The 14,821-nt window shown below is 40.2% G+C and overlaps 1 protein-coding gene across 4 annotated transcripts in view; it reads left to right on the top strand.

Annotated features, from left to right (window-relative positions):
• GLI3 (GLI family zinc finger 3) overlaps positions 1 to 14,821 on the top strand; it is a 216,348-nt gene that overhangs the window by 156,084 nt on the left and 45,443 nt on the right. The gene's annotated exons all lie outside the window — the stretch shown is intronic.

The following is a 14,821-nucleotide window of genomic DNA, read 5'->3' on the forward strand; positions in this document are numbered from 1 at the left end:
TCCCCAACCTCTCCAAATTCTCAGAAAATATTGGTTTTGTTTTTATGGCACTCAAAGAGTGCTGCTGGTCCCTGGCTTAAAAGCAGCCTCCACCTTCAATTTGCAATGAGGCAAAGGAGCAAGTCCCCACAGTAATTTCTGGAGATCTAAAAGACCCATTTTTGGCAAGGCTCAAACATGCCTCTCCAGCAAAAATGACGCACTTACAGCTTCAAAAACTGGCTATGGGGATTTGCACTTTTGGAGAAAATGGGCCATGCAACTGGTGTGTTAGAAACCCTGAGCCTGCCAAACTTCGAAATTGACAGCACTGTAAATATTTGGTATTAGCATAAGTGCTGTTGGGTTTTTTTAAGCACTTCTTTTCAGTAGTCCTGCTTCAGAGCTCTGATGTACTTGAATAGCTGTATAGTATTTCACAGGTATGATATCATAGGTCTGCAATACAACTCTGCAATCTATGTAACCATGGTCCCAGTTATGAAGTTCCATAATGTGGAATATGATTTATGTCAATAGCTGGCAGCAGTTTTGGACCACATCTGTTAAATACATGTACTATGTGGAGGTGTACTATCGCCACTGTCAATTTAAGATGGGATGGCACTTCAATTACTAACCTCCTTTTCCATTGCCTGTAACTTTGGTAAAGCAAATAGTGCGTGAAAGTTGGCATAGTCTCCACAGTGGAGTAAGTCTTCTCTCATTTTACTCTTCCTCCACAGCTGGAAATGGTTGGTATATGTTTTTGACACATAGAATCACAAACCTAAGGGCCATCCCTGCAAAGCCAGAGTCAGATGAATAGTTTTGTTGAAGATAGTTGTGGAACTGGAGTGAGTTACGGGAAGAGACTGAGTAAGGATGCTAAGGAGTAGCACAGTGAGTCTTGTGAACTGGTGTCACTGAAGAAAGCAAGGCTTGTGTGACTGAGCCTATGGTTGACCAAAGTTTTCAGTACTTTGTGGTCATACTTTCCAGGCATGCATAATCCAAAATTTCACACCATTTTGAATTAATTTTTTTTTTCTTTGATAAGAGATGCCTGTTCAACATGAAAAGTGGGAAAGGTACCTCTCCATTCTTCCCAGTGGAAAGGAGGGAAAGGGAGAGAGCTAGCTCTTTTTCCAGCTTTGCAACTCACCTCTGTTGATGCCCTTTAACTTCTCCCATGTGCACCTGTCTATAAAAGAGTTACACCAAAATAAACAGTGACGTAAGGTATTAAACCCAAGCCACATTTCATTGCTTTAATAAATTCCAAGACTAAATAGCAATAAGACTATCAGTAAAACTTAATTTATTGCAACTCACTGTCTTGTAAATAATGCATTCAGCACAAGGACTGCTGTACTGAATCAAACCATAGGTTCATCCCATTTAATATCCTGTCTGCAACAGTGATCAAAGTGTAGAAAAAACTTTTCCTAGTGTAAAATCCCAGCATCTGGAAACTTGCAGGTAAATCTCATAGGAGTTGCTGCAAGAAAATGGTACAGTTCAGCAGGCCACTAGATGGAATTGCGAGACAGGAAAGGTTTGTATTTTAGGCAACATCAGTAGCATTAACTATACTTAACATTACACAATCTTTACTACTACTTTTAGATCTTGTTTCCAATCACTTTTAACTTAGCCCAAATAATTTACACTAGGCAGCATATTTCATGGCAGATACCTATCTAATGCTGAGTATTTCCAAAAAGCGCCAGCAAAGTTATTTATTTCTCAGAATTAAGTTAGGGAAGAAGAGACTTTTCTGTACAAAGTATAAGACCTCTTGCTACCTATTCTCTGAGAAGCTACAATTTGCCAGGGATGTTGCCTAGATGGTATAGATGTGGTCTTAGCTGTTCTTGAGAAATTGTCCCATTCAGCCAAGTGATAAGCCCTTAAGAGGTTTCTATTAGCATGTGTTAAATAGTCTAAGCATTCAGCATGTTCCAGTCCAGGGCCCACAGAGAGGAAGGAGGACCTTTCCCTGCAGCTGCTGCTCTGGTTAATCTGGTACCTCCTTGGGAAGCCTGTGGAGGCTAAGCTGTCTGCCCAGCCATAACAGCCTTCCCTGAAGGTGAAAAAGAAAGTGGTCTTCAGAGGAGACAGGAGTCAGACCAGGAACTGTCCAGGTTAAGCGAGCTGGGACAAAATGCTTTTATATAGCACAACATAGCGCTTCACTAGAAGAGAGAAAAAGCTGCAAAATAAAGCATGCAGAAGCCAGTCATTAAGGTGAATGAAGGTACTGCCCCCTTGTGATTGTGCTTTGATACCATCTTTAATTTCAGGGTTGCACAGTATTTTTTCGCAAGGCCCCTCCCTGCTTCAGTGCACAGGCTGAACATCGTCCTTGGATCAGTCAGAGCTGCAGGACCCCACCTCACCTGTCCCAGGCAGCTGTAAAAGAGGAGTGAGCCTCTTACCAGGTTGTTTTCTGCCTGGAGGGCAGACCCTGCTCTTGCAACACAATCCTAGCCTGATGCTGGGCAAACTGAACTAGTCGGAAGTGACCACAGTTGCCCATGTGACCATGAGTGACCATGCTCATACAGTTTCTCTTCCGGAGGCCCAGCCTACCACTCTTAATTCTGCAGAGGAGCCGAATTGCTCACAGCCATGACTTGAAGCTACTGACAGCTATTTTGAACATTTCATGTGCTGTGTCTTGTTAACTAACCCAGGAGATCTGGTCTCCATGCCTGAAATTGGGCAACCACAATAAGTAGCACTTTTTACCTTCATCTTTCTTTGATTCTTGTTCCTGTGCAAAATCCTTCCCCTTCACCTCAGAGGGAGGTTGAAAGCATTAATGTTTTGTGAAGCACTTAGATTATACAGTGATGAGCACAGTAGAGAAGCTCAGGAGGGTATCAGTAATTATGTATTCACTGATGGTTTAAATACAATGGAAGGAAGGCCTATGGGCAATACTCTGGGCAAGGAGAAGAAAAAATAGCAGAGGGTCTCTTAGTGAAGACTATTGTTCATCTTGTGCACTGAACAAGTTATGAATCCTGCAGGTGGGAAAAGGGATGCGTGGTCACATAACGAAAAGCTGATGAGTCAGCACACGGAGGTATGGGCAGGTTTAGTTCTGGTATGTTTGATTTTGCAGGCTCAATGCTCTTTTAACCTGTTTTTGCAAAGGTGCTACTTGTGTTAAGAAAGTGTCTCCAGGACCTCACTGGTCTTTGCATTGGCTAAAAAAAGTACATGCTCTGGCTAAAAGATTATATCCCATGCTTCACACAGCTTTTTAGCATAGGACCCTCTATATGAGCACTGTGGGATGTTGAGGATGAAATCAAATGAAAGGAGCCACGTTTTGGGCTCTGTTTTTACAGAGCCTAGCACAGAAGGGCTCTGGTCCTTGACATGGGTACTACTGCAGTTTGAATAATAAATAATAATAGTTTAGCACAATCCAGATAGGGCTTGACTTGGCGGGCGCTTTGTCATTGTCAGCTGGCGGTGTAATGCTGTATCCTGACTACTGGCTGAGTACTTGAAAAGAAGATGTTGCTCCTGCTGACAGCTAATAGTGGATCTCCTTTAGCACACCAGGTAGAGCTTCTACTTTGTGCATTTGAAAACACCTGGTTTAGGTCTCAGCTGGGAGAGATTATGCAGAAAGGAGGCATATGAAATAGCATCAAATGAGGATAATCCTTCATTTGACATTTACTCATTTGGTTACCTGCCTCAGTCCTGCAGTGCAGCACCCCTGCTATTAATCTTTTGTCAGGATGTACTTAATGTTATATCTGCTACCTGTGACAATTATTAGACCTTGCACTTCAGTAGCACTTCTTTTTGAGAGGCAGCATGGCCTAGAGTAAGTATAGAGGGGGTAATCATTTCCCATGATATTAAGAGTACTGATTCAAAACCTTTACAAAAGATTACCTGGTCTTTAATAAACACAGGAGTTTGGGACTTCATGTTCTATGTGATCTGAAATTCAGAACCTCTATATTTTTCTAGTCTCTTAGCAGTGCTGCGATACCAAATTTACAAAGTCTGTTTTCAGAAAATGAGCGGGATTCCCTGTCAGCTACACGGTTTTTAAATCAAGAGTAGTTCCACTTACTACACGATACTTTCTTTGGGTCTAGGCAAATGTAACTGTGAATACACCTTAGCCATCTCATAACGTGTTAAAATTCAGTTTCATGGGAGCCCATGGGAGCCCTCCTCCAAGATTTGAAAGAAACTGAGAAAGCACAGCAGCACTTTTTTTTCCCCAGGCTCTGCCCCCCTGCTTCCCTGATGTCATCAGAACAGGAAGGAGCAACTAACATAGTGTGGTTAATTACAGCCAGATCCTGTTTGTTCTGGCTCACATTGGTTTGCTGTGGGCTGATCTGAAGCTGAGCATCAGGGAATGGTGGTGAGGATACTTGCACAAAGAGTGCTAGAAAAAGACAGCCAGGTTTGTAGGGTGAGCTTAGGCAGCAGTGGATTAATATCAGTGAGGAAGACAAGAGTCTGTGCTTCTGCAAGCAGGTATTGGATTCTCAATGATTTCCTCATTTCATATAAGCTCCTTGTATAGAGCGTTTGTTGTATAATTAGTCAGTGCCCTCCTCTCTGAAGTGCTTTATATGTAGAGACAAGTGACCATGTATTACTTTCTCCAGTTTCCCTTGGCAAACATGGAGAGAAAAGCAAAGACAAAAACACAGTTAAGATATACCAATGAAAGTATAAGCTTATCACAGAGAAAAGTGAAAGTATCTCCAGCAGAGAGCCCAACAGTCTCATTATGCACTGTATAAAAAAGGCAAAGAGTATCCTTTAATCAGGTTTAAATTATCCAGGTTTTGAATTTAACAGAATGTCTCGTAGTTATAAGACAGGGAGCCCTCATGTTCTCAGTCTTCCTTCTTTATTCAATATTTTATATATTCTTATTATGTCTCCTCTTATTCATCTTCTTTCTGAGGCAAATGGTTGTTTTCACTCTGCTCTTTAGAGAGTTCTTGCATTGTCATTTCTGCCGATACTGTCTGAAAAAGTCTCCCTCTACTACATGCAATAATATTCCAGAAGACGACCAGCAATTCAAATGCACCATGATTTTCTGTGTTCTGTTTCCCATTCCATTTGTCTTAACATGTTTTTGCCATAGCTTCATGTTGATCAAATTTTCATTCCTCCATTGAATTCTGCATTGAGACAAGTGCTTCTCATGAGTTGGCTCAGCTAATTTAGAACCGGTGTATGAGTAGTTCAGACTCCCCTTCAGTATCAATATACATCTTGCTATCAGTATTGCTCATTCATCTAGCCCACTTGGCTCTAAAGATAACCTCTTAGCTCTTCACCATGCTGTTCAAAATAATTTTGTCATATATGCAGATTTCATTTTTTCATTGCTCGACTCCATGCCCAGATTGATGACAATTGCACTAAAAAACAGAAGACCCCATCTGAGAATTTGTGTCTAACTTTTACTAAAAAACAACTGCTTAATTCTTACCTTTGATTTCTGTTTGAGAATGTAAGTTTTAAGTTTGTATATTTATGTAATTAAATCTGTGTAAAAGGACACAATCAAATGTTGGTTAATGAAATGAATCTTAAAAAGGACATGTTTAGAGTAGAACAGGTAGAACAACAATATATCCAGCAATGTTTTGCAAGAAGCTCCTTATGAGAGGATGTACAGGGTAAAAAGTGTGTTAATTATGTGAGCATTACAGGTGTTCTGCTGTTTTATTATCACTTTTCCTGGGATCTGCCTAAGTGAGATGCAAAGCTGACTTTGAGTGAAAGCTTTTCTTGCATTAAAAGGTCTCTAGTTAATTGCATGTAATATGTTGTAAATGAAGGCTTAGTTGCAGTTCAGACTGAGTCAAATTCAGACCAGGTGTAACCCCACTGAAACAGGTCTTATTATAACTAGACACATCACATATGTGCAGCACAGGGCTTTATTCTTCATGGTCTTGTACTGTGTATGGTTAATCTAAAGAAGGGAATATAATGCTCTATCGTGCCATAATGGCTTAATTTTTTACCCTCTTTCAAGAAGTGTGAATGGCAGAGAAGTGCTACAAAGTGAATAAAAATGAAATTCATCAGTATTACAGAAAGTTGCATCTAATTCAGGCTCTGTTGAAATGTAATTTTGCAGCTAGCCTCCTATAGAAAGCTCGTATAGATTATAGGATGGTGACATTCAGGGAGATTGTTTTGGACGTCACCTGCATCTTGCATTAGAAAGTGGTGGATGTTTTTCACCACAAGTACACACAAATGGCAATGTTTCTGCCTTCAGAAAGTGTATAATGTAAGAAGTCAAGCAACATAAAGAACATAGACTATGCAGGCACATGTTGCATGCAGTTTTACATGTATAGATACACACAAGTGCGATTATGTATGTATGCCTGTAAACATGTATGTCACAGATCTTGTAATTAAAAGTCAGTTTGAAGCAACTTGTTCCAGACTGGTTCAGTGTTACTCAAAGAGTTTAAAGTCGTTGGACCCAGCACATTATTAATTCCAGGAAACTTCTGGAGCTAAGAAAAATGTGTTGGAGTTTAACACTTCATTACTTAATTTTCAGACCCTAAAAGCAAGCATTAATTAGCACTTTCATGTAATTAATGATACCAGTTTTAGAAACCCAAAAATGCTTAGCCGTGAATTTAATTCAAAATTATGTTTGCCAGAAGTGTCGTGAGCTTGCATGGAGGGATCACAGATGAATTACGCAAGGTACTGTTAATACAAAGTCCAGTTAGGACGCTAAGGATTCCTGAACAGGAATATCCCAGTGAGAAGGACAAAGCTGTCAATGCTGTCTGAGCACATAAGGTTAATCATTGTGGCTCTGTTGCTTTCAGTGAAACTATTCCATTTCACTCTGGCATATCGCAATGTATTCATGAAGAAAAATTTCACCTAGCCTAGCAGATAAAACAGAATAGATAATATGGTAAGCTGAAGAGAAAGTACAAACCACAGACTCTGTTAATTTTAAACTGGTAATAGAACAGTGAAAAAAGAGGCAACGATATATGTGAGTTAAATACAATTGTAAAATGATGACTATTATCTGATGAAAACTGGAAAAAAATAGTATAATATATGCTATACTTTATTAGATGCAGGATACGTCTTTTTACAAATTCAGTTAGATTACTTGTCTCCAAGTTAGTGATTTTTAATGAAACGTGTCAACATTACAAATGCAGAGGGATATTCGTGAAACCTAGTCAGTTTTGAAAAATTATTTCAGAGGATTTCAAGTCTCTTACATACCTTTACAATCACACCACATGTCTGGTTTCATAGTCACAGTTTGATATTGTTTTCCCCTGTACTTAAGTGACAAGCCATAAAAGCAACTGGTGACTTGTCTGCATTGTCTACTCAAAGCTCAGTGTTGTCAGTTAGAAAGTAGAGGGAAAAGAACAGGATTTAAAGCAAAACTCTTCTTTTGTATTACTAAAAATGTTACATATATGGTGGGTAAAATGCTCCAAACAGAAGTGCGTTTTTGAAGTCTCCCTTCCTGTAACGCCATTTGGTTTTCATTTTGCATGTAAGATACTTGAAGCAGTAAGAATTTCACAAATCTTTTCAGGGCTGCCAGGTTGCTGAGTGCATTGTCTCTCCTGTGACCTGAGCAATTTGTCAACAGTCACTCTTGCAGGTTGTTTCCATCAGGAGGAGAAGTAGATGACAGAGTTGGAAACTTCCTTTTTATTCAATCCTGTTGGTTTACAAAGAACGTACATAAATTCCTGTTTCCACCAACTCAAACAACAGGAGACAGTTTTCTTAGGTGATGTTCCTGGCTGCTTCTTCTCTTCCAGGTGCTGTCCAAGGAAAATTCATTGGCTTTCTCTCTTCTGCATCTCTGTTGGGGTCAGACTATGAGTCTGTCCTGCTGACTGTCCGCAGCTTTCCACATCTGATTATGCAGTGTTCCTGGCTGCATATTACACATATACATAGTTCCATCAAAATATATACATAAACTGCTGTGTATGAAGTCAGCTTATGCAGACCCCCTCAGCACCCATGGCTCAACTCCCAGCCACCCTTACTTATGTCCTGCGTTTTGGACAGTGGCTCCTACATGTCAGTTTACCATGGGAGGAATGAAGCTGTTTCTTACATTACTCCTTATAAAAAAAGAGCACCTGAGCATGTGAAAAGCAGTATTTGATCACTGTGAACTTAATTATGACTTGTATTATGACTTAGTTCAGTTAAGATTGCAATCTCTGTAGGGCCCAGGTTTTACGACAGCACTTAAGGACTTGCTGAAGTCAGTCCCTCTTCAGAAGTATTTAAGAGTTATTAGGGGTGCTTTCCTGAAGAGCAGCTGGGTACATTTGTAAAACGGGAAGGGTGCTTGTTTGCCCCTTAGCAACATTCCTAAACAATAATTAAGGACTTTGAAAATCCAAATCAAAAACTAAGGGTGAAATCCTGGCCTGGTGTAAGGAAAGGATGAAAACTCCATTGAATTCAGTGAGTCAGGTATTCATCCAATGTTTATTAGTGGGTTTCTGCACCCTGGTTTCTCAGTTTCACTTGCCCACAGGCTTCATGCAACTCTTAAGGGAGAGTAAGACAAAGTAGTGATATCTGTACCTACTTGAGCATGAGCTAGAAGAAGCCATGGTGTTATCCTAATACCTGATGATCAGCTTTATTGAACATTAAGCCAGTCCACCTACAAACTACCTCTCCCTTCATGAACTGGGGTCCTTTCTGGAAGGACTTGGATGGTTTGGGCTGCCTAGTGTCAGTTGCTGATGGCAAGAACAAATGATGGAGGCTACAGAGTGATCTGGGAGTGCCAAGGCTTGTCCACAAGTCAGGAAGGGCCTGTGTGCCCCCTTGCAGTGCAGGGTGCACCCTCCATCATGGAGCGAGCACTTGGTCTGTGAGTGCACCATGCAGACATCAAAGACCCTTCAGGCCAAAGGGCCTGAAGCCTTCTCCTGCACAGCGGTGTAGATGGAGCCAGCGTGTCTCACGATGACACATGTTCCTGTACTGTGACCAGTTCTGTACATTTTATTTCAAGAAAGATGTTAGGCACTTGGGGGCACTACAAGGAAGAGCAGAGAAAATGATTGAGGTCTGAAAAATGACACCGATGAGTTAAAATAGACTTGACCTAGTTTGTCCAGATTAAAGATGAGAAGACTGGACAGGAAGAGGGTATAGTAATAATTTCAAATATGCAAAAGAGAAAAGAAAGGAAGAGACTGCGAAGGGGAAGGTGAATGATGAGTGCTGGGTAAAATAACAAAGTGCTGGTCTTGAATTGCTGCAGGAAAGATTTAGGATAGAGGATAGGAAAGAAAACTTTAATATGGTAAACATAATGTGGTTCTATATAAATAAACAAAAATATCTCAAAGAAACAAATCTATCCTTTTGAAATTTAAAAAAGAAAAAAAGATATTTTAAAACATAAGAAATGTCCCACTGTGTCAAACTAGAGGTATTAGATACTATCTAGTCACACAGTCTGTCTCTGATTTTGGAAACAGCGGATGCTATTTAAGAAGGACATGAACACACCTGCTTTCTGACTTTCGTTCTCTATGTGCTCTCCCAACATAAATAATCACTAGATTAGCAATCCCAAAGCATATTCCCTTGCTTGTTCCTTTTAGTATTTCTTTATGGACCTGTTGTCTTTGGACTTGTCTAGTCCCATATGAACCTGCTGGCTATGTCTGCCTCCTGTGGCAGCTGTTCCAGAAGTCCACCAATGCTTTGTTGAATCTCTTTTAAGTTATTCACCTATGGCTTTCACTGAATGCCCCCTAGTTTACATGCTTGAAAAGCTCTTTTCCTAAAACCTTGCAAAGCAGAACTGGAAAGAGGAAAGCACTCAGTTACTTTTGCAAGACATTTATATCAGATCTTGCAGAACTGCATGTGTTTTGTGATACAAGGAAGGTATCTTCACAGTTTTTGTGAAGAAAAGAAAACTATTGTGATATAACGAAACTGTCCTGACAGTATTCACAAAATTGGGATCTCCTTGGCATTTTTGTGTCAGCCTGTCTTCTTAGGCACACCTATGCAATGTATAGGAAAGAAGGAATTTTTCCTCACTTGAATTCACAGCTGTTTTGCAGTAAATTCTGCAGCTGTGACCAGAAACTGGATGACCTTGTTAGTAGGACAGCCACAAAGTAGCCACAAAGTTTGGTTTTGATTATAACGTCTGTTTTTCTTCTTCTTGAAGTCTGTTCCTTAAAATTTGATGTGCTCATGTAATTGCAATGTAGTTCACTGCCCTGCTTTACCTCCGGTGAAGGGAGTTTGAGACTTTGCAGAGGAGGAGGAGGGGGGGGAGAGAGAGAGAGAGAGACAGACTGACTGACAGACAGACACAGAGTCCCACAGTATGGAAAAATAAATGATATCACTGATGGGCTTTTCTGTCAGGGTATATGAGTTATTGAATGCTTAAGCAGAAGTATTACATGTTTTTTCTAGCCCTTATCCCCCATAAAACTCAACAGCTAAAAATATAACCTGCACGTAGTTTATTAGTGGTCTTACATGCATTCATCTTTTTCTTTCTTTCCTTTTCTACTTTGTTTAAAAAAAAGTCTGTAACAGAAATACAAATCAGGTTCCCTCCAGTGGTGTAGATTTTAATTTCTCAGTAGGTAGATGGAAGAAAAAGATTCATAATTCACTTACACTTCTGTGAATCCAAGATTTTTTGGAAGTGACTGGTGTTTCAGAAAATATGAACGATTGGGGCAGGCATCTTGCGTTCTTCTGGCATCTGGATTTTGGAAGTGTTGAGCACCCCTTGGCTGAAATGCAGCCCCTTTAAGGTATCTTAAAAGAAACATGATGCAAATTGAGGCCTCTGAAACCACTCATCGCTTTTGAAAAACCTGGTTGTTGGTTTTAGTAGTTCTGGACTCTCAAAATGATTACTTTCAGGTCTTATTTACCACCTCTGGGCATGAATTTTAGACAGTTACTGTGCAACACCAGTGCCATCTTGGTGCACATTTCTAAGCAGACATGGCTGTATCGGCTGAGCAGGGCCAGGTGGTGCTGCTGCCCACCCTTCCTGCTGATGTTGGCCTTCTGGCTAGAAAGCAATGTGAGCTTGGTGGGGCCAGCAAGAGGGCATACAGCTGCCAGTCAAGGCAGAGGGATCTCATGGGGTCTGAGGGGACTCTGGGCTAAGGGAATTATTCACATATCCTGTATTCAAGAGCTATTGAAAAAAGTGCGTTAAAAACTTTGGGAAGGAGGGCAGGAATCTAAGTTTCCCCTTCCTAACAGAGCCGCTCCGTGCCAGCAATGTTGTGAGCTTTGATTTCATTTTCTTCTTTTTGGCCCATAACATCAACTTTATTGTCGAGCAGCCTGAATGATGTCTGAAAGGCAGAGAAAGACCTGCCATCTTCTGTTCTCTTCAGAATCTTCTGATCTTTTCAGATCAGAAAAATTGTCCAGGCTGCCTTGTGACAGCATCTTGCATGAGGGTGACGTTAAACCCAGCCAGGTCATCTTGCCTTATGAAGAACTCTCCAGAAACAGCTGGAGAGAATTATTTGAAGGCAGCTATCTGAGCTATTTAAGAAATCACCCTGGTGGCTGAACCGTTGTCACCATTTCTGAGTAGTCCCCCTAGCTGTGCTGGCTATTCCTCTGCTCCCTCACGATCTCCTTTTCATTTCAGCCTGAGATGTTTGAAGTTTAGAGGTGGAGGGAATGAAGTGCAGGTTGCTAGGCTCTGTAGGAAAATCCTACTACCTCAGACTCAACCCTTGCTGCTGAGCACAGGGCAAAAGAAAGATCCTAAAGAAATAAGGATTCCTCCTTTCCTTAGCACATCTGTCCAGCTGTGTCTTAATGCATCTGCTGCTGGTGTCATTGTTTTCCAGTAGGAGCCACTAGCTAAGATGATGTCGGTCTCTTTTGCTGTACCTTACAAGTTTGCTTGTTTGCAAGTTGGACAAAGGTTGGCAGTGCCTGGCTTAGTATCCTCCTTCTGGAGGCTCATATGGTGTTAAAGCAGTTGTAGATAAAGAGGACATCTCTATGACGTAAAATCGGTCCTTTTGATGGAAGCCATTTTTATTTATATAGGGAGGGGAATAGCAAATACACTTACTCAACATTTAAGCACTTGCACTGTACTGGTGTAAGGCGCATCCCTGCAGGCCAGTGAAACTAGCTTCTGTATTTGTTAAAGCAGAGCTGCTTTTTTCCTTTAGTTAGGAAGGTATTTTGCCGTTGGGGAGGCATCATCACTTTTTGTGTTGCTCTACATGGGGTAAAGAATGCGAAGGAGGGATGCTTGACCAAAAATACCCTATTGACACAGCAGTCTTTTCCCATCTTTGGAGGGACTGAGTGGAGAATATTGCCAAACTCCGGTAAATGTGAGCTGCATTAAGTGCATTAAGTTGAATGTATACATCTTGGGGCTTCTACAGTCTGTTTCCTACTTGGGGCCAAAGGTTCCTCTTCAGCATCCAGATTCCTGAGTCTCTAGTCACTGGCACCTTAACAGCCTCCTACTAAGATAAAAATATATTCAGATCACAATAGTTCCCTCCTGCCCCTCCTGCACTGTTTGGGAGGGATCTCCTGGGCTCTTGCTTTGGATTGGTTAAAAAATTAATGTCAGATGCAGGTGCTTATGTAACTGTAGTCACAGAGCAGTGATGGGCAGGACCCACATCTCTGAGCTGAGGTCTTAAGTCAGTCACGTCTTGTGGCTGAATCATAAGTTTGTCTTTTTACCACATAGGATCTGAAGAATGTTGCCAAAATTTTGAACCTGGACTTGCAAAGCTAGGTATTGTTGTGCATGCATAAACACCTAGAAAGGAAAAAGAAAACAACCACCCTGTATTTCCGAGGGTGCTAGGAACTTGGAGCTCCCAGTGAAAACAATTCACTTATTTTTTTCTTTTAAACTGATTCAGCTGATGGGTGAAGATGTCCTAGGCATTAACCGCTCACAGAAAAATAAAATACTTCATCCAAATTGTTTGTATGTTGCATTTGTTGATCTTGGCGAATTTGATAGCATCTTCAGGATGGTGCCGTCTAGTGTTTGAAGTACATGAGATGAACTCACAGTGTATATACAGAAGCAAAAAATGCCAGGGTATAGTAAGGAGGCATTGTTTTAGCCTCATGTATGACATTGTAACTGTATGTTTTTTAATGAACAGACCAGAGTAGTTACACTTAGTAATGTTTGTTCACTAAAAAGGAAAAGGGGTGTTAAATCATTGTGTTCTTTGATGAATGGCTTGTACACTGAAGAATAAATTGAACAAACTGGCATAGAGCTCAGTGAACATGAAATCAGCTATTAGAAGAAAGCTTGTGAACAAATTCTGAGCCTGATATGCATCTTTTGATTAATGTCCTATCAATCATCCATAGTGGCTACCTTAGCTAAATCGTGCTGTAATCATTCATGGTTGCTTACAGGAACACTAGCAGGGACTATAGAGCTGCAATAACTGAATATTATTACTGATTTCTCCCTAACTCTTCCTGTGAACAATTACTGTTTTCACTACGTTTCTGCCTCCCTTTATTAAAAAGAATACAATGCAAAATGAAAAGAGAGTTCCTCAAAGACCAGTAAAATTCTCCCGGAGTATTCTTAATGATATTCTGTCCTAAATGGGCAAACTATTGTAATGCAGAGTTCTCACCAGGAATAATAGTAGTAATGTAATCACATTGAAGCTGTCTCTTTATGGATTGTAGTCCAACAGACAAAATGTATAGTCAGATTAATGAACACAGAATTTCTGTAGAATTATTACTTAAAATGGTTGAAGTGATTTTAGCTTTTTTTGTATCGCAGTATTTTCAGTTAATGCATTTAACAGCAATAGCAATTAAGACTCCAGACTGTAAATTTGGATTAAATCCACCCTTTTGACATTAGAAGAAGCCTTGATTCTTAAAAGGTATTATGCCTGCACCCCTCTCTTTTAAGACCTAATGTTTTAAATTTGTATGGCTCTTTTGAACTATGGTTGTTTTGGGGTTTTTTTAAGGAAAAAAAAAATCAATGAATACTTTTTGTTCTTTTTTTTTCCTATGATTGTAAGTTATTGGCAAATGTTTACAGGAGAATCTCATATTCCTGTGTGTGAAGATTTAGTTCCACGCCATTTATTTCTCGAGTATGACACAAAGAATGCTTTGGCACTACCCACAAAATAGGTCCTTAGATGGCAGTGTCATTTCCTCCAAAGTCACTGTAGTCTGGGAAATACGGCAAAGTAATGAAGTGATGACAGGTATTAACATGCGTAATGGGTTCTAATAGACATTTACTGTTGTTTAACTGGAAGAAGGAGAAGTGCTTTCCCATTGGAATATTTCTACATTGAAACTCATTGATCACCAATTTCAGAGGGGAAAGGTTAATCCATCAGTTTCTGTAACCAAACGGCACTGATGGCAATTCTTTAGGTGACATTCTGGATGAACTGAGCTTTCCATCTTTGCAAACAAATGAGTGATATGACAAGCATGGTGTTCAGAACACATTTAACCAATTGATTTTCTCTCCTCTTGTAATAAGATCTAGAGACATATGAAAGAGCGTAGCATGAGCCAAGATTAAAGGAACTGCTTTATACACGCGAACATAGGGGAACTGCATTATCAATAAAAGTACTATAAAGCATGTGGGCACCCATTCTTTTTCTTTATATAAAGTTTGTTATTGCAATAAATAGCTGTTATTGAACTGCTTGCCTTTTATTTCAGTTTTTCTGAATTTTATTTCGGTTGGCTTTCTGTGATTTCCGGGTAA

The sequence above is a fragment of the Ciconia boyciana genome, chromosome 2, assembly GCF_034638445.1.
Source record: "Ciconia boyciana chromosome 2, ASM3463844v1, whole genome shotgun sequence".
Lineage (NCBI taxonomy): Eukaryota > Metazoa > Chordata > Aves > Ciconiiformes > Ciconiidae > Ciconia > Ciconia boyciana.